The following is a 24,548-nucleotide window of genomic DNA, read 5'->3' as shown; positions in this document are numbered from 1 at the left end:
CTTCAAAATAAATATAAAATATACAGCAAGTAATGTCATTAGCAAAAAAACAAAAAAATTAAAATAAGGCAAGAAATGCTCATTAAAATGATGTATAACATAACCACATTTATTTAAGAATGTGCTCAAATATCAAACAGTAAATTTCAACAAGACAAAACCACAGTTACTGTTACACTAACCTAATAGTTTTGATTTGTTTTTCTCTAATAATGAGCAATATTGAGCATCTTTTCCTGTGCTTTTTGACCATCTGTATGTCTTTGGAGCCTTTATATATAGCCTCTTCTGGTCTTTTGCCTTTGCTACAATTGGAGTGTTTTTCTCAATACTGCTGAATTATGCATGCATGTGTGCTCAGTCGCTTAGTTGTGTCCTACTCTTTGCAACTCTATGGACTGTAGCTCACCAGGCTCCTCTGTCCATGAAATTTTCCAGTCAATACTGGAATGGGTTGCCATTTCCTTCTCCAGGGCATCTTCCAGACCCAGAAATCGAACCTGCATCTCTTGCGTTTGCAGATGGATTCTTTACCACTAGCACCAACACTGGTGGGATGGACTGAGAGTTTAGGATTGGGAGATGCAAACTATTACATTTAGAATGGATAAACAACAAAATCCTAATGTATAGCAAAGGGAACTATATGCAATATCCTTTGATAAACCATAATGGAAAAGAATATTAGAAACAATAATGTAAAAGAAAATTCAGTTGGCCAGCACTCACTTTGGCAGCACATTTACTAAAATCAGAGTGATTCAGAGAAAATTATCAAGGGCCCTATGCAAAGATCAGTCCTGGGTGTTCATTGGAAGGACTGATGCTAAAGCTGAAACTCCAGTACTTTGGCCACCTCATGCGAAGAGTTGACTCATTGGAAAAGACCCTGATGCTGGGAGGGTTTGGGGGCAGGAGGAGAAGGGGATGACAGAGGATGAGATGGCTGGATGGCATCACCGACTCAATGGACATGAGTCTGAGTGAACTCCAGGAGTTGGTGATGGACAGGGTGGCCTGGCGTGCTGCGATTCATGGGGTCGCAAAGAGTCGGACACGACTGAGCGACTGAACTGAACTGAACTCATGTAAAGATGATGTACAAATTTGTCAGGCATTTTCTATTTTTTGATGTTACTGAATTGTAAACTTAAAAAACAGTTAATGGCAAATTTGATTATCATTTTATTATTATTATTTATTTAATTTTTTATTTATTTTACTTTATTTTTTATTTGACTTATGGGATAAATTAAGAGTTTTGGATTACTATATATACACTGCTGCTGCTGCTGCTGCTGCTAAGTCCCTTCAGTCATGTCCGACTCTGTGCGATCCCATAGACAGTAGCCCACCAGGCTCCCCCGTCCCTGGGATTCTCCAGGCAAGAACACTGGAGTGGGTTGCCATTTCCGCTATATATAAAGTAGATAGATACCAAAGTATAGCACAGGGAACCACACTCAATATTTTGTAATAACCCATAAGGGAAAGAATCTGAAAAAGAATATAGATAGATAGATAGATCTGAATATTTTTGTTTTTATTGTTCAGTTGTTAAGTTGTGTTCTACTCTTTGTATCCCCATGGACTACAGCACACCAAGCTTCCCTTTCACTATCTCCCAAATTTTGTTTTGGGAGTTTGCCCAAATTAATGTTCACTTAAGTCAGTGATGCTATCTAACCATCCTCTGCCACCCTCTTCTCCTTCTGCCTTCAATCTTCCCCAGCATCAGGGTCTTTTCCAATGAGTTCTGCCTTTGCATCACATGGCCAAAGTACTGGAGCTTCAGCTTTAGCATCAGTCCTTCCAGTGAATATTCAGGGTTGATTTCCTTTAGGATTGATTCATTTGATCTCCTTGCAGTCCAAAGGACTCTCAAGAGTCTTCTCCAGAGTAACATGGAAACATACACTACCATTTGTAAAATAGGTAGCCAATGAGAATTTGCTGTATGAACCAGGGAACTCAAACCAGGGCTCTATAACAACCTAGACGGGTGGGATGGGGAGGGAGGTGGGAGGGATGTTCAAATGGGAGGAGACATGGGTAAACCTATGGCTGATTCATGTTGATGTTTGATAGAAACCAATGCAATACTGTAAAGCAGTTATCCTTCAATTAAAAATAAGTAAATTAAAAAAAAATCTTCTCCATTACCACAATTTGAAAGCATCAATTCTTTGGTGCTCAGCCTTCTTTATGGTCCAACTCTCATGTCTGTACATAACTACTGGAAAAACCATAGCTTTGATTATATATTTTTGTATTGTTGTTCCACTCTATTTAGTTCTAGAACTGGAGATTCACGTTGTTAAATTATTTTATTCCATTCTTACAGGCTGAGTGTGCTTGAGGGGAGTTATATTGTTTCAGTCTGTACTTCCTGTTGTTCTGAGACTGAAAACCTCACTCACTGACGAATGCCTTGCAACAAATATGGGGGTCACATGTCTTCATCTGAAGTCCTGTTTCATTTTCAGGCTTTCTCATGATAAGCCCTATTTCCCCATGTTAATTAGATCAAAGAAGTAAACAAAGGATTTTAGAGGGATAACTATATATCCTTCATTTTTGATATTCATACTTTTGCTATCACAAATATTGCTGGTGTTAGGGTTTGATATTCATACTTTTCCTCTCACAAATACTGCTGAGGTTAGGCTGTTGTATATGGTTTTTCTGTACTAGAAATCTACTTTTGTAAGATAAAATCTTAAACTTGTCATTCAAGGGATGTGTACATTTTAAGGTTTCACCTATGCTGGCACATCTTTTTAGAATTCACACTCCTACCAGTAATGTGTGAGATGCACATCTTCACCATCACTGGATGTTAGAGTTTTTTGTTGTTTTGCAAATCTCATCAAATTAATTTAAAAAGTTGTGTGTTTTACTTTGTATTTTCTTAATTGCTTATGAGGTGTGGTAGGTAGTGAATTCTTTCATACTCTCATTAACTGTCCACAATCCCTCTTTTACAAGAATAGCTTTTGCCCATTGTCCTCAATGACTGTTGTTCTTTTTTCCCTTCAGTTTTACTGAGATATAATTGACATACAGCACTGTGTAAGTTTAAGGTGTGCAGCGTAATGATTTGAGTTACATATATTGTGAAATGATTACCACAGTAAACTGAGTTAACATTCATCACCTCATACAGATAAAAAATCATCTTCATGATGAGAACTCTTAGGCTCTACTCTCAACAATCTTGAAATATATCATACGTTATATCCTTAGTAATTATTTATCCTGTAACCAGAAGTTTGTACCTTCTAACTACCTTTCTCCAGTTCCCCCACCCATCACCCCCAACTCTAGTAACCACAAATCTGATCTCTTTTTCTATGAATTTGGTTGCATTTTTTGTTTGTTTGTTTTTTAGACTCTACATATAAGTGAGATCATACAGTATTTGTCTTTTTCGGTCTGGGTTACTTCACTTAGCATGATTCTCTCAAGGTCCTAAGGTCCTTCTGTGTTGTCCCAATTGGCAGAATTTCCTTATTTTTTACGGCTTAATAAAATCCCATGTATGCATTGTGGTGATGTATGTATGCATGTACTCGTTCATATATACACAACTCACAGCTTCTTTGGGCACTGAGTTATTTCCATGTCTCACATTTTCTTTGAACACCGGTTGCTATGAATATGGTGGTGCATTTATCTCTTCAGCATAGTGTTTTCATTTCTTTGGGATATATTCCCAGAAATGGGCTTTCTGGGTCATATAATCGGAGAAGGCAATGGCACCCCACTCCAGTACTCTTGCCTGGAAAATCCCATGGATGGAGGAGCCTGGTAGGCTGCAGTCCATGGGGTCACCAAGAGTCAGACACGACTGAGCGACTTCACTTTCACTTTTCACTTTCATGCATTGGAGAAGGAAATGGCAACCCATTCCAGTATTCTTGCCTGGAGAATCCCAGGGACAGGGGAGCCTGGTGGGCTGCCGTCTATGGGGTCGCACAGAGTCAGACACGACTGAAGTGACTTTGCAGCAGCTTAGCAGGGTCATATAATAGTTCTGGGTTTTTTTTGAGAAACATCTATATTGCTTGCCATAGTGAGCACCAATTTACAATCATGATCATTTTTATTTATCAACTTATAAGCTGTTTGTGCATTAGAAAGTCTAGCTTTTTTTGAACTGAGTGTTGGAAATAATCTCTCCCACTCTTTTTACTTTGTGTGTATTGTGTTTGTGTCTTGCTGTAGGGATGCATACCAAAGGCAAGAAGTATGAAAAGTATAAATTTTTAATAAAGAACTTAAAATCTAACTGATGGAGATATATACTGCATGTGTAGATGGGGAAACTATATTGGAGACATCAGTCCTTTTGATGTTAATATATAAGTGTAATATACAGTTTTAATCAGTACCTTAAGTTTTTTGTTTTAGCTGAGCCCAAACCCATAAATATTGGCAAGAGATGCTTGGAAAAGAATATTATAAGGAGACTAGTTTCATATACTAAAAGTATTATATAACTATACTAGGTAAACAGTATAGCATTGGCACAGAGTGGGAAAAAAATCACTGAAAAAGTTGATTTTATAAACAGATTGAAGCATAGATGTATTTTCACTCAATGGGAAAAGATGGCATATTTAATTAATATTTTGCCCTAATCAGTGATGTTGGAGAAAAATAGAACTAGATGGCAACAATATGCTTTATAAAGGAATAAATTTCAGATGAGTTTTACATTGGAGTGTTGAATAAAAAGTCAAATCACACAAGTATAAGAAGACCATCCAGGGAGGTCTTCTTAAGTCAGACAGAAATCTCAGAATGATAAAGAAAAGGATTGGAAGATTTGACTATATGATAAGACTTTAGCATATTTTCTTTTGGTCTTTTATATCTACACTTTTACATTCTTGGTCTTGCTAAGTCTCTTCAGTCATGTCCAACTCTTTGCGACCCCATGGACTGTAAGCCGCCAGGCTCCTCTGTCCATGGGATTCTTCAGGCAACAGTACTGGAGTGGGTTGCCGTTTCCTCCTCCAGGGTATCTATTGAACCCGTGTCTCCTGCATTGCAGGCAGATTCTTTACCACTGAGCCATCAGGGAGGTGATGCCATATATGAATTTCTCGTATTATTTTTTACTTCTTTGGTGTTTCCCCATGGCATATAAAACTTCAAAAGTGCAATTTAAGTGTCTCTATATTCTATTTTATGCATGTGCTCTCATTTAATTTAGAACATTAAGTTTTTGAACAAAAGTCACAATTCCTTGAAGTTATGTTTCAAGAGTACAAAGCACATTCCATAATCTCTTGAATAGAAATTTGACACACAAGACACACGCTGGCGGGTGGCGCCAGCTCTCAGGGTGAGGCACTTAGGTGCCATATGCCAGACCAAACCTTGTGCTCTCACACTCCAGTGGGGAAGCAATGCTTAATGAGTTTTTAGCATCATTTGGTATAAATTAGGAAGAAAATTAGTAATCCTTCTTCCTATACCATACCTACGGATAAATAGAAAGTGAAGTACACTCTCACAAGGACCTCTGATTACAGATATGCAGAAATTAATGTGTGAAATCAGCAATGTATCCAGGAGATTTTCCTCTTATAGTACCCAAAGGATTTTTAAGAGTTTTAAGAGGAAGAATAAAAATTTGATTCTGTAAAATTATGACAGTGATGTCCAAGTAATGTCATGTTCTGGAACAGATGACCAGAGGAAGGAGGGCAACTTGAATTGATGTTGCTACAAGCGAGTGGAAGTTCTTACTTCATTTTCTCTCAGAATAGAGTTTTGTGGAAATGGTAATATAGCAGTTAAATAAAAACACACAAAAACAACAAACAATAAACTGCATTTGAATCAGGAGATTTGGATTCAAATCCCTAAACTGTCAACCACCTGTTGTTAATCATGGATGAGTCACTTTACCTCTGGGATCAAGCTTTCCATTTGTAAAATGAAGGTGTGGGGTTTTAGGTTATTTCTAAAGTCACTTCAAGCTATAATTCTCTGCTTTTGTAAATTTTTCATGGCAGTCCTATGATAATGATGGAAAAATGTAACCTTGATTCATCATTGTCAACATTGTCATCATGACCAGTGAAGTGAAGTTGAAGGGAAGTTGCTGAGTCATGTCCGATTCTTTGCAGCCCCATGGCCTACCAGGCTCCTCTGTCCATGGAATTTTCCAGGCAAGAATACTGAAGTGGGTTGCCATTTCCTTCTCCAGAGGATCTTCCCAACCCAGGGACTGAACCCAGGTCTTCCGCATTGCAGGCAGATGCTTTACCATCTGAGCCACCTATTTGTTAGTCATTTATCTAATCCTAGAAATGGTCCTTCAGTAGTTTGCTGTGAGGCCGTGTTTTCCTTCTTGTCCAGTTTTATAAATGCTGTGGGACAGGTGGGCAAACATGCTAGTTAGGCTGGCAAGTAAAACCAAGAGTAGTCTAGATGACTTCTGATGGGCAGGAGTTGTGGTGTGCTAAATCCAGTCCAGTGAAATTCAGTACTGATGACAGTGGAATAGTAAATTTAGGTTGAAAGATAAAATCAAAGAAGCAAAGAACAGCTTTTTAACCAAGTAGCAAAAGGGGAACCTTTCACTGTTGGTAGGAATATGAATTAGTGTAGCCACTATGGAAAACAGTATGGAGGTTCCTCAAAAAACTAAAAATAGAACTACCATATGATCCAGTATTGTGCTCCTGGGTATATATCCAAAGAAAAAGAAAGCTGTAATTTGAAAACATATGCACACCCCAGCTTTCTTAGCAGCATTTACAATAGCCAAAATATGGAAGCAACCTAAATGCCCATCAACAGATGAATGGATAAAGATGTGGAGGGTGGACACACACACACACACAATGAAATATTACTCAACCATAAAAAAGAATGAAATTTTGTCATTTGCAACAATGTGGTGGACCTAAAGGATATTATACTTAGTGAAACGAGTCAGACAGAGAAAGACAAATATTCTTGTTCTCACTGAAATACGAAATATAAAAATGAAGCAAAAAGTGAACATAACAAAACAGAAACAAATGTAGAGAACAAACTAGTGTTTAGCAGTAGGGAGAGGGGAAGGACAGGGGCAAGATAAGGGTTGTGCTGCTGCTAAGTTGCTTCAGTCGTGTCTGACTCTGTGCGACCCCATAGACGGCAAAGATAAGGGTAGGGGATTGAAATATACAAACTAATATGTATAAAATAAATAAGCAACAAGGATATATTGTATTGCAATGGGAAATACAGCCATTACCTTATAAAACTTTAAATGGAGTATAATCTATAAAAATATTGAATCACTATGTTGTACCCCTGAAACTAATATAATATTGTAAATCAACTGTTCAATAAAAATAAAATAAGTTTTAAAAATTTTAATTAAAAAATTTAAATAATTTGTTAAAACTGAGCCATCTCTTAAACAATAACTTTATGCCTATTTCTGAAACTATAGTAAATAGAATGGGAGAAATGGGTCCCAACTAATCACAGCAGTGAGCTTTTCTATCCTGTGGGCCAGATCATGTCTGAAGATTTCTTGGCTTGTCATCTTGAATAAGAGATATAATTGTTATGGTATAATTTCTACCATTTTGAAATAAAAAACATACCTGGTGGAGAATGAAAAGGTTAAAAAAGAAGAAGACTTGGCTGCTGTTGTTGGGAGAGAAAGCAAAGACCTCTCTGGAGGAGCAGTAACAGGCCTGTGGGCTTGGTTATCACAGAAGGACTTTCAGGCAGGCAAAACGCCTCTGGGGCTCCAGTAAAACAGGGGGATGAGCTGGCTGTGGCCTTCAAAAAACAGAATAAAGTATCATTAGCATCTCAGAGCAACTGAAGAAGTGGCACAGTGTCAAAGCTTTGACTTGCATTCTTATTCTAAGTGACTTACTGCTGCGTGACCCTGGGCAGGTTCCTTAACTCTTCTGGGTTCAGGAGAAGTGGTCATTAAGGGGGCCGTATTATCTCTAGAAGCACATGATTATTGCGAAACCTAAGGATGGAGCATATGGTCTCTGGTAGCACAGCCTGTTCCAGCAGGCTCTTCCCCAAGAGGGCTGGCTTGGCCAGGGAGGCTCCAAGCCCCAGAACCACCTTGAGTTGGAGCAGCAAGAAGTCAAGGCTGCGGCCAGGCTCTGTCCCTGAGTCGGGATCCCTGCTTGGCCCCTCAGTCACCTGTTCCTGCTCCCTAGGGCTGCCTGGGAGCCCTTGCCATGGCTGACGTGGATGGCAGGCAATGCTTTGATGTTGCCCTGCCCGCCTTGAGTTGGCATCCTGCCCATGAGTGGACCTTCTCTTCCAGGGCCAAGGATCAACCCTGTCCGCTCAGACCTGGGCCATCTGCCTCCCCCAGCTCCCAGGTTCACCTGACCCTGTCCTGACCTGACCTAGTCCACTGCCCAGTTAGTGCCACTTGGACCCCAGTCAACTTCACACCCCTGGTCGAAGATACTCCCATAGCCTGAGCTCAGCACATCCGGTGGGGTTGTGCTGTGTTATGAACATTGCTTGTGTTTTCACAAGTACATTTATCACTGACCCACAGCCTAATGAGGGGTGTCAGACCCAGCGGCCTCTGTGGATGCAGGAGGTGATTTTGAACTCTGAAGAGAAGAGGCTTGCATGCTGGGAATCTCCTACAACCAAGGTCCTCAACTCTTGATTTGCATAGAGCCTAGTTAGTACACTGCTCATACACCCTCCATCTGAGCAGAGGTTGGGAGTGGAGAGGAGATGGGAAAGGGACCCCTCCTCCTGGCCCAGATGTCTGGTCCTGCTCCCTGACCCAGGAAGAGGAAACGTTCAGGGGCTGGAGGGCATAGAGGGTAGGGAGGGCTGGAAACCTCAGTACAATCTTAGAAATCAGAGCTGTCCAGAAGAGGAGTGAGCAGTCCCCCCAGACCCCCCTGAGCTGTGATGGAATCCCAGCCCCTCCCCTGCCCCTCTCACCAGAGTCTAGACAGACTGCCTCTTCCCCCCTCATTTCCCTCCTGCTCTCTGCTGCCTTCACTCTCAGGATTGCAGCCTGGCCCCGGGCTTTCTGAGTTGGCCCAGCCACTAGGACATCCAGCCCTCCAGGCCACAGAGGCTGCTGCCCCCGACTCTCCATCATCCTCTCGTATCCTGTGTCCTCCAGGTGGTAGACACTCCTTGGGCCAGCAGCTCTGTTGGAACCATCCTGCTGAGCCGCTTGGCTAGCCCCTTCTTGAGTTCTCTGCCTCTCGTGGAGCTGCCTGGCCAGCTCTCCCAGCAGGCACATGGCTCCCACACCCAGATGGTACCAAGGACATGTGACGTGTGGGTGGGTGAGCCAGCAGCCACAGTGCAGGTACACAGCCCCACTTACTGAGGTTTGGATTCTGCCTTAGAGAAGGGCATGGAGATTTCAGACCCTGGGAAGCAGACCAGGGCTCCCTTCCCTCCCTGGTGATGCCACGTTGGTGGCAAACTCTGCATGTGACTTGCCAGGACTGCGCCACTACTCATGTGCTGCCTGCAGTCTCAACACCGTGTGTGGTCTCAGAGCACCCAGCACTGTCCCTGCTACAGAGAAGCCCCCATCCTACCTCCCCACCCCCCACACACTGCACACTAAAGATGCACTGCATCCTTCTGCAGTCTCCACGTGCAGGGCATCATCTTTGCAGCTGCAGTCTGCAAAGAATTCCTTGCCCTGCTGAGAATTCCTCTCCATGGCACTGGAAGGACAGGTCTGTGTCCTCCCACTACCCCAGGACTTTCCTCAGCTGAAGTCACGAGAATTCCCTGAGGAAGTCACAAACACCTGGTCCAGGTACACAGAGCAGTCACTCAACAAACGCCACTTCCCTGCGCCTTCTGGGAATTGCTCAGGGTGAATTTCCAAGCCCAGCATTTCCTCTCTCTTCTCCGGCCTCTGAGGCTCAGCAGGGAGCAAACTGCCCTGCTGGCCCTGCGCTCCTAGCCCTTCTCCTGTTTCAAGACTGCGGGTCTTCAGGGCAAACACAAATGTGCTTTACTTGCACCCCACCTCCTGCAACTCCTGACAAAGTAGGTGCTCAGTGAAAGTTTGCTGGTTGAGAGATCTGCGAAGATTCCTTGCAGGATAAGGAACTTGAAGGAACCCTGGCTTGTGAAGGGCAGAGACACGTTGGGATAGGCGGAAGGGAACCCAATGGAAAAACACAGCAAAACTTAAGTAGGGTGGGAGGCAGCGGGGTCTGGGTGGTCTGAGGGAAGAAACCACCCCAGGGGAGGCCAGAGAGAGCCCCTGTGAGTGGTAACCTGCCTGGGATGGCCCGGAGTCTCCCAGGCAGCCTCTGGGCACCTGCCAGCCTGGCTACCCTGCTGGGTGACCACAATTCATTTTTACCTGCTTTTTGCCAGCAGTCAGGCCTGGGAGTATGCCTGGCCTTCTTTCATCTTTAGCCCCTCTGTATGCGTATATATTTTACTTTAGAATAATGTCACTTTACAGCCATGAGCTCCCTTCTGTCCCCAGAGTATTTTCAGAGGCTCCTCCCCATCAGTCTCCACCTGGACCTTTGGACCAGCCACCCATGGTAATAGATGAAATGGAGATGAAATGGCTTTCCAAGGTGTCACCATCACCATGTCCAAGCCAGCCACATCCTGCCTTTCAAGACAGCAGTATGGGTCTAAAATGGCTATTTGATTTTAGAAACATGTCTTCCAGAACTAAAGTGCACGCAAAGCTTCAACATCCTTCCTTTTGGCTGATAACCTTTCTCTCCCCTCACTGTATTCTCAATCTAAACATGTTTATAAATCACTGCAATTTTCTTGCATTTCCCTCTAGAGGAACTTGGATTTTGAAAAGCACTTCAGCCTCCCAAAACTTTACATAATTTATTGCAGACATATTTTGTGCTTGCAGTATCTTCCGGTACAAAAAGAGAATCTCCCTTTTATTTCCAGAAGTTGTTACAGACATATTCTGAATTTAAATGTCTTGAAAGTTCAGCCAGGACATGCTGCAAGTGTTGATTCCCTTTGATAACTGGAAATCAAACTGCATCCCAGGAGGACCGAGGTCTCCATACTTTGTGCCTTCCTGAGTGACAAAAGTTCTGAGTGGTTTAAAGCCCATTTCATAGAAATTCACTTTTCTTTTAAAACTCTTAAAAGACTAAGAAATAAAGCCAGTGTGTGAAGGTTATGTGTGGAGGAGAACCCTGTATTTTTACAAGTGAGCTAGGCATCCCAGGAGCACAGGCTGGGAGCCTGCATGGGAGATGTTGGGAGGCTCAGAGAAGTTTCATGAAGAATAGACATTTGAGCCGGGACAGGAGACCTCCCTTTCAGTGTTCTTGTGGGATTAAAGGAAGAGAAGTTTCATGAAGAATAGACATTTGAGCCGGGACGAGAGACCTCCCTTTCAGTGTTCTTGTGGGATTAAAGGAAGAGAAGTTTCATGAAGAATAGGCATTTGAGCCGGGACGAGAGACCTCCCTTTCAGTGTTCTTGTGGGATTAAAGGAAATCCTGTGACACATTCAGCCTATTACATTGTGTGTAGTATGTGCTCAGTAAATAGGAGCTGCAGTGAAAAATCATGATCATTATTACCTTTGCTAGAGTTTCTGTGGCATCCACTAACATGAAGTGGGCGATGAATCTGGGAGAGAAACATCCCCTGATAATGAAAATATTTTTAATTTCTTTTATTGAAGTATTATAGTTGATTTACAATGTTGTATTACATTATGTTCTACTGTATAGCGGAGTGATTGAGTTATATATATATATATATTTCTTTCCCATTACAGTTTATCACAGGATATTGAATATAGTTCCCGGTGCTATAAGTAGGACCTTGTTGTTTATCCATTCCATATATAATAGTTTGAATCCCTGATTCTGAAATATTACTGTCGGAGACTTTTTACCTCCCCCAACACCACAGGCAAAGTCACCTCTTTCTGGTCTCCCTGGCTTGAGAGCAGAATTCATCAGCCCCATGTAGTCCTGCTTCTGTGGGTCCCTGCCCTCCCGCCTCCACGCCTGGCACCGGCTCCTGTGGGCTCCAGGACCCAGTGCTGGGGCTCCTGGAGCTGTGCCCAAAACTGTCCACTAGCGGGTCTGCATCTGTAACTCAGTTTAGTGCCTGGTCATTTCCCCTTCAGTCTTGGGGCCAAATGTATTGAGAAACGAATTGGTTGTTTGTCCAGACCAGTTGTGGTGTACACTAAAAGGTTCACATCCCAAAGCAAGTCAGTAAAATGTAAATTTGGTACAACTAGCCCTCTTTCACCTGGCCTTGACATTCCTTCTCTAGGAATCTTAGAAATGGCTTTTTAAGATTGCTGGAAATTTGTTGAGATTTTACTGGTTTTAATAGATTAATTACAGATGAATTAATATCACAATATTGTCTACTAGTCCAGGAAATATTCTCCCTTTATTCAGTGTTCAACTCCTGTTTTATAGTGGAGTTTTATAGGTTTCCTGGATGATTTCTATACCTTTGTAATTAGACTTTTTCATAAGGACTTTTTAGGATATTTTACTCTGCATATTTCTCTTTTTTTTTTCTTTTTTTTTTTAAGCAATAACATGTGGACAAAAAAAAAGTGCTTTGAAAACTGTGTGAATGGTTTAAAGAATAAACTACACAGCTGTGCACCGGTCACACAGGAGGAACATGGTTGTACCCCAGAATTCATGGATGCGCCCGCTCCCCGACCCGCAGAGGTCACCACTGTCCTGAATCATCCATGTTTACACAGGTCTCCCTCAGCATCCTGATAAAGCCATTGTAAATGGAAAATATCCCAAGTCAAAATGCATTTAATACATAAAACCTACCAAACATCATAGTTTAGTCCAGCTTCCTTCAAACCTGCTCAAAACACTTATATTAGCCTATAGTTGGGCAAAATCATCTAGCACGAAGACTGTTTTATAATGAAATGTTGACTATCTCATGTAATCTGTTGAATACTGTACTTGAAGCAAAAAACAGAATGGATGTCTGGGTCCAGGCTGGTTGTCAGTGTATTGATGGTTTACCCGCATGGTGGGGTGGCTCACTGCCACTGCCCAGCATCTCCAGAACAGGTTATGTGGTTTAGCACTCGCCCAGGAAAAGATCCAGATTCAAGAGCTACCATATCATCCTTCAGTCCTGCTCCTGTGCATATTCTGGATAAAAACACGGTTCGAAAGGATCCATATACCCCAGTGTTCATTGCAGTGTGGTTTACAATAGCTGAAACATAGAAACTACATAAGTGTCCATGGACAGAAGAGTGGATAAAGAAGATGTGACACATATATACAATCAAATATTACTTAGTCATAAAAAAGAACAAAATAATGCCATTTGCAGCAACATGGATAGACCTGCAGATTTATAATGCTAGGTGAAGTAAGTCAGACAGAGAAATACAAATATGATATTGCTTATATCAGGAATCTTGAAAAAAGATAAAAATTTATTTACAAAGCAGAAACAGACTCACAGACTTAGAGAACAAGCTTACTAAATCTACGATTACTGGGAGCTGGGGGTGGGGGGGGGGATGATGAGGGGGCGGGGGAGAGACCGATTGGGAGTTTGGGATTGATAGGTGTACCCTGGTATATTTAAAATAGATTACCAATAAGGACCTACTGTATAGCACAGGGAACTCTGCTCAACACTCCATAATAAGCTAAATGGGAAAGCAATTTAGAAAAGAATAAATACATATATATGCATGACTGAATCATTCTACTGTACACCTAAAACTAACATAGCATTGTTAATCAACTGTACTTCAGTATAAAATAAAAATTTTTAAGTTTTTAAAGTACAGTTTCTACTGAATGGACATAAATGTCACACCACCCTAAAGCTGAGTGAGTATTGTAGAACCATCCTAAGTCCAGGACCATTTCATTCCCAAGCTAAACTGCCTGGATCGGCCTGCTATTTGCACTTTATATAAGTGGATTGTGTGCATTCTCCTGTGGCTTGATTCTTTCCCTTAGTATAGTTTATCTGTCCAGCCATGTTGATGTCTGTAGCCATCATGCACTCACTTTGCCTGAAATTTGGATTCCATTCTGCAGTTGATGAGCTTGAGTGTGCTCTCAGGTGCATGCGTGTGAGGCCCAAAGGATGTGGGAGAGTTCCTGGGACGCTGGTGCCTTTCGTCTAGGTCAGGACATGCAATGTTCCCAAACAGCTGCACTGCATTTGCCATTGACCAGCATCCAAAGAAGATTCTATAGGATTTTCTCTATATCCTTGTCCATATATGGCTTTGTTCCTTTAAATTGTTTTGCCACTCTGGCTGGTATAAAATATTTTCTCTTTGTGATCTTATTTTCCATTTATTTTCATAAAAATTAGATGGTCAGAATTTCTTTCTGACATGAATTTTTTCTATGTCTATTACTTTTTTGTTCTTGCATTTCTGCACAATTTCTACAAAATTTCTGCTTATTTCAATGGCCCATTTTTTTGTTTGGATTTTCTTTCTTTCTTTTTTTTTTTTTAGTAAATCTTAGGAGTACTTTAAATTGTCTGAGTACCATTTCTTAATCAGTGATGTGTCTGGTAAGTATCTCCTCACATCATGTGGTCTGTCCACTCATTTTCTTAACAGTTTTAATACTTTTATGCAAAGCAGTTTATAATTTATTTTAGCCATATTTATGCTCTTGTTTTGTCTTAAATTCTTCCTTACTTCAGAGTCATAAGAAATTTCCCATATTCTCTTCTAGAATTTGTATGGTTTAGCCTTAATTTAGAAATTTATTCTTGGCATGATGGGGTCCAATTTCATTATTTCAATTTGCATGATCACTTGTGTTAGCATTGTATAGTGCAAAGTCTGTTCTTTTCCAACTGCTCTGGAAAATCATCTGTCATGTATCAAATGTCCATATATATATATGTGTGATCCTTTTGTAAGGTTTTCTATTCTGGGCCACTTCCCTACGTGTCTATCCCTGTACTGTAATGACAGAGTGTCTTCATTTCTGTCATTTTGTGATGAGTCTGGTTACCCCGCAGGGCCTTTCTCCACCTCATCCTTTATCTTCAGTGTGCATTGAACTTTAGGCTTCTAAATACACTTTGGAATTAATTTGCCAGTTGTACACATGTACACATCACACCCCTCCACCCAACACACACATGTCCTTTAAGATATTAAATGCAATTATCTTACAGGCCATGTGTGTGAACCTTTAGAAGTGTAATGTCTCCACATCTATATCTCCACTTATTCAGACCTATTTTATCTCCATGAGGTTTCTGTACACTTTTTGTTAGATTCATTCCTGTATATTTCACATTGATGCTATTGTATATCGCATTTTTTACTTGGTTTTCTATATCTTTCTGGTTCATACACATAGAATTGATTTTGTATATTCATTTTATATCTGAAAGCTTTTATTCTAATAATTTATCAGCAAGATTATGTTCTATGTATTAAGCCATATTTTCCACGAATAATGCAGGTTTCTCCTTTTAAACTTCTCATGCCTTTCACTTTAATTAACTTATTTATGCGTCCCTAGTGCTCTGGCTAAGACTGCCAGGAGATTGGTGACCTACAGTGGTGACAGTGTGCTTCCCTGTTAGCTCAGGTGGCAAAGAATCCACCTGTAATGCAGGAGATGCCAGTTGGATTCCTGGGTCAGAAAGATCCCCTAGAGAAGGGATAGGCTGCTCACTCTAGTATTGGGCTTTGCTAGTGACTCAGATGGTAAAGAATCCGCCTGCAATGTGGGAGACCTGGGCTCAATCCCTGGGTTGGGAAGATCCCCTGGAGGAAAGCATGGCAATCCACTCCGCATCCCTGCCTGGAGAGTCCCCATGGCCAGAGGAGCCTGGCGGGCTGCAGTCCACGGGGTCGCAAAGAGTCGGACACGACTGAGCGACCAAGCACAGCAGAGCACCAGTGGTGATTGTGTGACCTTATCTTATTCATGATCTTAAAGGAAGGGCATTCAACATTATACAACATTTCACCACGAAGTGTAATATTTCCTGTCATCTTTTAGAAGATATCCTATATCAGGTTAAAGAGCGTCTATTTCTACTTTGCTACAGAGATTCTTTTATCGTGAATGGATGTTGAATTATATCAGTGTATATCTTTTGAAATGGTCATATGATTTTCCTCTTTAATTTATCATGTGGTGAATTTATAAGGTTTACACAGTGAACTTATTTTGTTGACAATTAATATTAATTTAGGATTTCCTTTTTTAATCTTGGACTAAGATAACTCATTTTGCCCTTTTATTTTTAACCTTTAGTTTTAATAGCAATCAGTTGATTAATAATCCAAGTAAATACCATATTATCGTTTCGTTTAACTAATAATTATTTCTTGTGTCTTACCTTTTCCCATTGGATTTATTTTTCTTTTTATTTGAGTATTTTCTCTCTAAATATTTTCAAGAGTCTGTGGGCAGTGAACCTTCTGAGCCTCTGTATGTCTGTAAACATACATCATCTTTTTCTTGAAAGATAATTTGTCTTTCCGTATAGTCCTAGGTTCCAAATTCTACTCCCTTCACCTCCTGTCTTAAAACATATTTCTCTCTGAATGCTGTGTGCCCAATGGAAAAGTCTTTAATTTGATCTCATTCTTTTGTGTGTTTGTTTTGAAAATATTTTATGGTGGGAAAATATACATAACATGGGGTTTTCCCTGGTAGCTCAGATGGTAAAGAATCTGTCTGCCATGTGGGAGACCCAGGTTTGATTGCTGAGTCGGGAAGGTCCTCTGGAGAAGGGAATGGTTACCCACTCCGGTGTTCTTAACCGGAGAATTCCATGAATGGAGGTTACAGTCTGTGGGGTCACAAAGAGTCAGAAACGACTGAGTGACTAACACTTTCATGCATAACATAAATGTACCGTAAGTGTCCATTCAGTAGTATTAGGTACATTTACATTGTTATTCAACCATCACCACCATCCCTTCCTAGGACTTTTCCCCTCATTGTAATAACTCTTTATTCATTAAATCCTAACACAATTCCTCATCTCCCAGCCCCTAACAACTTCCATTCTACTTTCTGCCCCTAAGAATTCAACTATTCTGGATACTTCATGTAAGTGGAATCATACAGTGCCTGTCCTTTAATTACTAGCTTATTTCACTTATAATGTCCTCAAGGTTCATACATGTTGTAATGAGTGTAAGAATTTCCTTCCTTTTTCAAAAAAATTTTTAATTGGAGTGTAGTTGATTTACAATGTTGTGTCAATTTCAGGTGCACAGCAAGTGAGTCAGTGATACGTATACATACATCTGCTCTTTTAGGTTCTTTTCCCATATAGGCCATTTCAGAGCGCTGTGTAGAGCTCCCTGTGGTATACAGTAGGTCCTTATTAGTTTCTATTTTATTTGTAGTAATGTGTATACATTCAGTCCCGACCTTCCAATTTATCCCTCCTTCCTTCCCCCCTCGTTTGTTTTCTGCATCTTGGATGATGTAGACATTTCTCCAAAGAAGACATACAAATGACTAACAAGCATGTGAAAAGATGCTCAACATCACTAATTATTAGAGAAATTCAAATTAAAACTACAATCAGGTATTATCTCACACCGATCAGAATGGCCATCAACAAATCTACAAACAGTATAAATGCTGGAGAGGGTGTGGAGGAAAGGGAACCCTCTTGTACTGTTGATGGTAATGTAAATTGGTATAGCCATTATGGAGAATAGTATAAAGGTTCCTTTAAAAACTAGGAATAAAACTACCATGCATGCGTGCATGCTAAGTTGTTTCAATCATGTCTGACTCCTTGCGACTCTATGGACTGTAGCCCACCAGGCTCCTCAGTCCATGGGATTCTCCAGGCAAGAATACTGGAGTGGGTTGCCATGCCCTCCTCCAGGACATCTTCCCAACCCAGAGATCGAACTCACATATCTTATGTCTCCTGCATTGGCAGGCAGGTTGTTTACCACTAGTGCTACCTGGAAAGCCCCATAAAACTACCATATGGCCCAGAAATCCCACTACTGGGCATATATCCTGAGGAAACCATAATTGAAAAAGACACATGTACCCCGGTGTTCACTGCAGCACTGTTTACAAAAGCCAGGACATAAAAGCAACGTAGATGTCTATTGACAGATGAATGGATAAAGAAGTTTTGGTACATTACTCAGCTATAAAAAGGAAACATATTTGAATCAATTCTAATGAGGTGGATGAACCTAGAACCTATTATACAGAGTGATGTAAGTCAGAAAGACAAATATTGTATTAATATATTAACGTATATATATATATGGAATCTAGGAAGATGGTACTGATAATCCTATTTGCAGGGCAGCAAAAGAGATGGAGACATAAAGGACAGACTTTTGGACACAGTGTGGGAAGGAGAGAGTGGGATGATTTGACAGAGTAGCATTGAAACATATATATTACCATATGTAAAATAGATGGCCAGTGGGAATTTGCTGTATGATTCAGGGAACCCAAAGCCTCTGTGACAACCTAGAGGGGTGGGATGGGGAAGGAGGTTCAAGAGGAAGGGGACATATGTATATCTGTGGCTGATTCATGGTGACGTAGGCAGAAACCATCACAATATTATAAGCAATTATCATCCAATTAAAAAAAAAAAACTAAAAATAGAGCTACCATATGATCCAGCAAATCCCAGTCTTGGGCATATATTCAGAGAAAAACACAATTCAAAAAGTAGCCAGAACGTGGAAGCAAACTAATGTCTGTCAACAGAGGAATGGATAAAGGAAATGTGGTTCATGTATACAATGGAGGATTACTCACCCATATAAGAAATGCAATAATGCCATTTGCAGCAACATGAATGGACCTAGAGATTGTCTGACAGAGAAAGGTAAATATCATATGATATCACTTAAATTAATTTCATTCCTTTTTTAAGACTGAATCATACTTCATTATATGGCTAGACCTTATTTTTTTAATCTGTTCATTCATTGATGGGAACTTGAGTTACTTCCACCTTTTGGCTATTGTGAATAATTCTGACCAACAAGACTGTACAAATGTCTGTTCAAATCTCAGCTCTACCCAGAAGTAAAATTGCTGTATCATATGGTAATTCTTTGTTTAATTTTTTGTGGTTCCTCATCTTGATTACAGAGTTTTATATAGAAGTTTTCTATAGAAGCTGTACCATTTTACATTCCCACCAACAATGCAAAAGGGTTCCAATTTTCTTGTTTGTTTGTTTTTTTTCCCTCCTAATGGCTATGAAATGGTATCTCACTGTGGTTTTGGTTTGCATTTTTCTACTGATTACTGATATCAAGTACCTTTTCATGTGATTATTGGCCATTTGTATATCTTATTCGAACAAATGGGTATTAAAGTTCTTTATTTTTAAACTGAACTCTTTGGGTTTTCTCTTGAGTTGTAGGTGTTCTTTATATATTCTGGATATTAATCAATCACTTATCAGCTATATGGTTAGCAAATATTTTCTCCCATCCCATAGGTTGCCTTTTCATTCTGTGTCATTTGATGTGCAAAAGTTTTAATGAAGTTTAATTTTTTTTGTTGCTTGTGCTATTTGTAACATATCCAAGTTATCATTGCCAAATCCAAGATCATGAAGATTTTCCTCTAAAAGTATACTTTTAGCCCTTAAATACAGGTTTTTGATCCATTTTGAAGTCACTTTGAGGTATTTGGAGAAGGGCATGGCAACCCACTCCAGTATTCTTGCCAGGAGAATTCCATGGACAGAGTAGCCTGGTGGGCTACAGTCTGTGGGGTTGCCAAGAGTCAGACATGACTGAGCGACTAATGCTTTAAGGTATGGTGTAAGGTAAGGGTCTGGCTTTGTTTTTTTGTATGTGGATATCCAAGTTTTCCCAATAGTGTGAGAACTTTGTTCTTATCAAAATTGATTTGGCTATGGATTCTCATTCTTTTGCATTTAGTTTTAGTGTCTTCCAATCTCTTCAAGAAAATTAGAGATACCAAGGGAACATTTCATGCAAAGATGGGCTCGATAAAGGACAGAAATGGTATGGTCCTAACAGAAGCAAAAGATATTAAGAAGAGATGGCAAGAATACACAGAAGAACTGTATAAACAATAGCTTCACGATCAAGATAATCATGATGGTGTGATAACTGACCTAGAGCCAGACATCCTGGAATGTGAAGTCAAGTGGGCCTTAGAAAGCATCACTACGAACAAAGCTAGTGGAGGTGATGGCATTCCAGTTGAGCTATTTCAAATCCTGAAAGATGATGCTGTGAAAGTGCTACACTCAATATGCCAGCAAATTTGGAAGACTCAGCAGTGGCCACAGGACTGGAAAAGGGCAGTTTTCATTCCGATCCCAAAGAAAGGCAATGCCAAAGAATGCTCAAACTACCACACAATTGCACTCATCTCACACGCTAGTAAAATAATGCTCAAAATTCTCCAAGCCAGGCTTCAGCAATACGTGAACCGTGAACTTCCTGATGTTCAAGCTGGTTTTAGAAAAGGCAGAGGAACCAGAGACAAAATTGCCAACATCCACTGGATCATCGAAAAAGCAAGAGAGTTCCAGAAAAACATCTATTTCTGCTTTATTGACTATGCCAAAGCCTTTGACTGTGTGGATCACAATAAACTGTGGAAAATTCTTCAAGAGATGGGAATACCAGACCATCTGATCTGCCTCTTGAGAAATCTGTATGCAGGTCAGGAAGCAAGAGTTAGAACTGGACATGGAACAACAGACTGGTTCCAAATAGGAAAAGGAGTATGTCAAGGCTGTATATTGTCACCCTGCTTATTTAAATTATATGCAGAGTACATCATGAGAAACGCTGGACTGGAAGAAACACAAGCGGGAATCAAGATTGCCGGGAGAAATATCAATAACCTCAGATATGCAGATGATACCACCCTTATGGCAGAAAGTGAAGAAGAACTAAAAAGCCTCTTGATGAAAGTGAAATAAGAGAGTGAAAAAGTTGGCTTAAAGCTCAACATTCAGAAAACGAAGATCATGGCATCCGGTCCCATCACTTCATGGGAAATAGATGGGGAAACAGTGTCAGACTTTATTTTTCTGGGCTCTAAAATCACTGCAGATGGTGACTGCAGCCATGAAATTAAAAGACGCTTATTCCTTGGAAGGAAAGTTATGATCAACCTAGATAGCATATTCAAAAGCAGAGACATTACTTTGCCAACAAGGTCCGTCTAGTCAAGGCTATGGTTTTTCCTGTGGTCATGTATGGATGTGAGAGTTGGACTGTGAAGAAAGCTGAGCACCGAAGAATTGATGCTTTTGAACTGTGGTGTTGGAGAAGACTCTTGAGAGTCCCTTGGACTGCAAGGAGATCCAACCAGTCCATTCTGAAGGCGATCAGCCCTGGGTGTTCTTTGGAAGGAATGATGCTAAAGCTGAAACTCCAGTACTTTGGCCACCTCATGCGAAGAGTTGACTCATTGGAAAAGACTCTGATGCTGGGAGGGATTGGGGTAGGAGGAGAAGGAGACGACAGAGGATGAGATGGCTGGATGGCATCACTGACTCGATGGACGTGAGTCTGAGTGAACTCTGGGAATTGGTGATGCACAGGGAGACCTGGCCTGCTGCGATTCATGGGGTCACAAGTAGTTGGACATGACTGAGCGACTGAACTGAACTGAACTGCATGTCTATTTAAAAATTCAGTTAGGTTTATGAGGATATGTGATTTACCTATGTGGATGTAAGAGGTCAAAGGGGAAACCAGCCTGCGTTCTGGAGCCCCGGGTGCTCAGGATCTACAGGGACCAGACTGGCCATCCCCAGGCTGTGGGTGCACCCCCTGAGAGGCAGTCTCTGGATGCAGGAGAGGTCCTCAGACTTCATCCAGAACCTGTATGTTAACATGGAAGAGAGCGGGGTCTTGGTACTATGTATAGGGCGTGACCCAGCTCCTTCCCCTCACCTGTGCAGTCATGGCCCTCCTAGCTTATGAGCATCCTGGAGGTCTGATGCCTGCAAGAAAAGCCCACATCACAGATAAGCAAGTAGATTTCAGGAGTCAACATGCTACTCGTGATATTTGCCCACCCCACCCCCCCACTGCTGGGGTGCACCCTGCACTCACCTGGACTAAGGTTGGTCCACAGGAACCCTCCTGACTCAAGATCCTATTGGTGACAGTCTGACCTCCTGGCCTGGTACACCCCACCAGGAACAAGGAGTGGTCATCAGCCTGACCTCTTGAATTTCCTGAGGATCACACCATACCCTGGCAAGGATGATGATGAACAGCTTTCTAACTTTGTGATTCCCTGTGGTCTGTGCCACCTGAGGTTCTCATGGGATGTCAGAAGTTCAGCTTCTGTCTGTGAGCCTCTCTGTGTACCTATCCTGGAGCATCAGCATAGCCCATGAACTTCTCATGACTCTGACCTCATAGTCACTTCCTTGAGTTGACACTCACTTAGAAGACTTTTCCTTTTATCCTGACCTAACTCTCAATGCCTTCATTTATTTAAAAATTAAAAGGTGGGATGATGTGTGAGGCAGGGAGATGCAGGGGCATGGAGTTCACTGTCAAGACCATTTCAAGGTCAAACTCTGTATCTTGATTACAGTGGTGGTTACACAGGTGTATACATTTTGTTGAAATCTATTTCCTTAAAGGGCTTCCCTGATAGCTCAGTTGAAAAAGATAGCTCAGTTGGTCCACCTGTAATGCAGGAGACCCCCATGTGGCTCAGCTGGTAAAGAATCCGCCTGCAATGCAGGAGACCTAGGTTCGATCCCTGGGTTGGAAAGATCTCCTGGAGAAGGAAAGGGCTACTCACTCCAGTATTCTGGCCTGGAGAACTCCATGGACTTACAGTCACAAAGAGTCAGACACGACTGAATGACTTTCACTTTCATGCTTTCATGTACTTAAAATGCATGTATTTTATTATATGTAACCTATTTGTCAATAAAGCTTATTTAAACAATCTTTAAAGACCATTTCAAGTTCATACCATACCAAATATTTTAAATCATTTTAAAATTTGAAATATAAAAAAGTTTTAAATTCTTACTTCTAATGAGATGTAAATGTTTTCTTTCATTATTGTCTTTTCCAGAGTTCTCAGGGGCTGTGGTCTCACGCCATCCACTGGGACAACAATGGCCCATTTCCAGCAGAGGCAGTGCCGCGTTGCCCCGGGTGCCTGACTGCCACCCACCTCCAGTGAACTGCAGTGTCTGAAAAGTGAGTTCCATGTTCATGGGGTCTGTCATGACTATGCTGGGGTGGGGCAAGTGCAATCAACATTTCCAACAGGAGAGCTTGTTGTGGTCCTGGGAACAGATGACCTGAAAATCAGGTTTAAAGCCAGGGAATGAGAGTGCATTAATTTATCTGCTGAAGTCCATTGAGAGGAAATTATAAAATGCATTTCATGTTGCATTAAGATTTGTGTTTAGAATAGTAAACATCACCCTTCTAAAGAACGTGGCTGTAGTGAATAACCAGGAGGTAATTTGATTTATACTAGTGCAGAATTTATTAAGCCACTCTGTTGCCATCTGTAGTTATCATGATTGATTTTTAAAATATTAGAAGAATAACTTAAGCAAAAGACTAAAGTCTCATATTAACATATTAATTGCTTTTATTTTTAATGTTTTTCTTAGTGCTTGTCCAGAAATAGAATTTTTATCTAGTTGATATTAGAGTAGCAATTCTTTTACCTTATGACTCTTCAAACAAATCTCTTCATTTACTTTTTTGCCTCCTTTTCCTTTTGATAAACTCCAAACTCTTAGGAAAATGGAAAAAGGGGGCAGTGAACACCCGTGTTCTTCACTCAGATTTACTAGATGTTTACCCAAGTACACACTCAGATACATACACACACGGAGAGATTGTAAAGATGGATGTGTGTGTGTTATGGATACGTGTTCAGTTTTTTCTCTGAATCATTTGTACATAAGTTGCAGACATCATGACATACTTTGCATATATCTCTTAAATTCATAGGCTGTCTTCTTCAAAACTGTCCTATAATACCATTATCACCGTGGAATTCAACACTGATAAAGCAATGTTTTCCGATATATAGTTCCAATTCAAATACCCCTGGTTGCCCCCCAAATATCCTTTATAACTGTCTTCCCTTATTTAGTATTCAGTTAAATGTCATTCACTGAATCTAGTTATATCTCTTTGTTGTTAGTCACTAAGTTGTGCCCAACTCTTTGCGACCCCATGGACTGCAACACGCCAGGCTTCCCTGTCCTTCACCATCTCTCGAAGTTTGCTCAAACTCATACCTATTGTCGGTGATGCCATCCAACCATCTCATCCTCTGTCGCCCCTTTCTCCTGCCTTCAGTCTTTCCAAACATCTTGAGTCTTTTCCATTGAGTAGGCTCTTCATATCAGATGGCCAAAGTATTGGAACTTCAGCTTCAGCATCAGCCCCCCCAAGTGAATATTCATGGTTGATTTCCTTTAGGATTGACTGGTTTAATCTTGCTGTCCTAGGGACAGCTCTGTTTTTGTTTTTGTCTTTTGCAATGTTCACATATTTGTAAAGAATCTGAGCAAAAAAAAGAAAA

The 24,548-nt window shown here is 40.9% G+C and overlaps 1 protein-coding gene across 4 annotated transcripts in view; it reads left to right on the top strand.

The window, feature by feature from the left end:
* OTUD7A (OTU deubiquitinase 7A) overlaps positions 1 to 24,548 on the top strand; it is a 389,075-nt gene that overhangs the window by 173,379 nt on the left and 191,148 nt on the right. For all 4 annotated transcript variants that reach the window (XM_086364069.1, XM_086364070.1, XM_086364072.1 and 1 more), the window contains one exon: positions 23,070 to 23,197. The gene's annotated coding sequence lies outside the window, so the exon portion shown is untranslated. The remainder of the gene's footprint in view (positions 1 to 23,069; positions 23,198 to 24,548) is intronic.

Source organism: Bos grunniens, chromosome 21 (genome assembly GCF_055505025.1).
Source record: "Bos grunniens cultivar Pamir isolate PY7600 chromosome 21, Bosgru_T2T1.0, whole genome shotgun sequence".
NCBI classification, from domain to species: Eukaryota; Metazoa; Chordata; class Mammalia; order Artiodactyla; family Bovidae; genus Bos; species Bos grunniens.
This window is presented reverse-complemented; position numbering and strand designations above follow the sequence as displayed.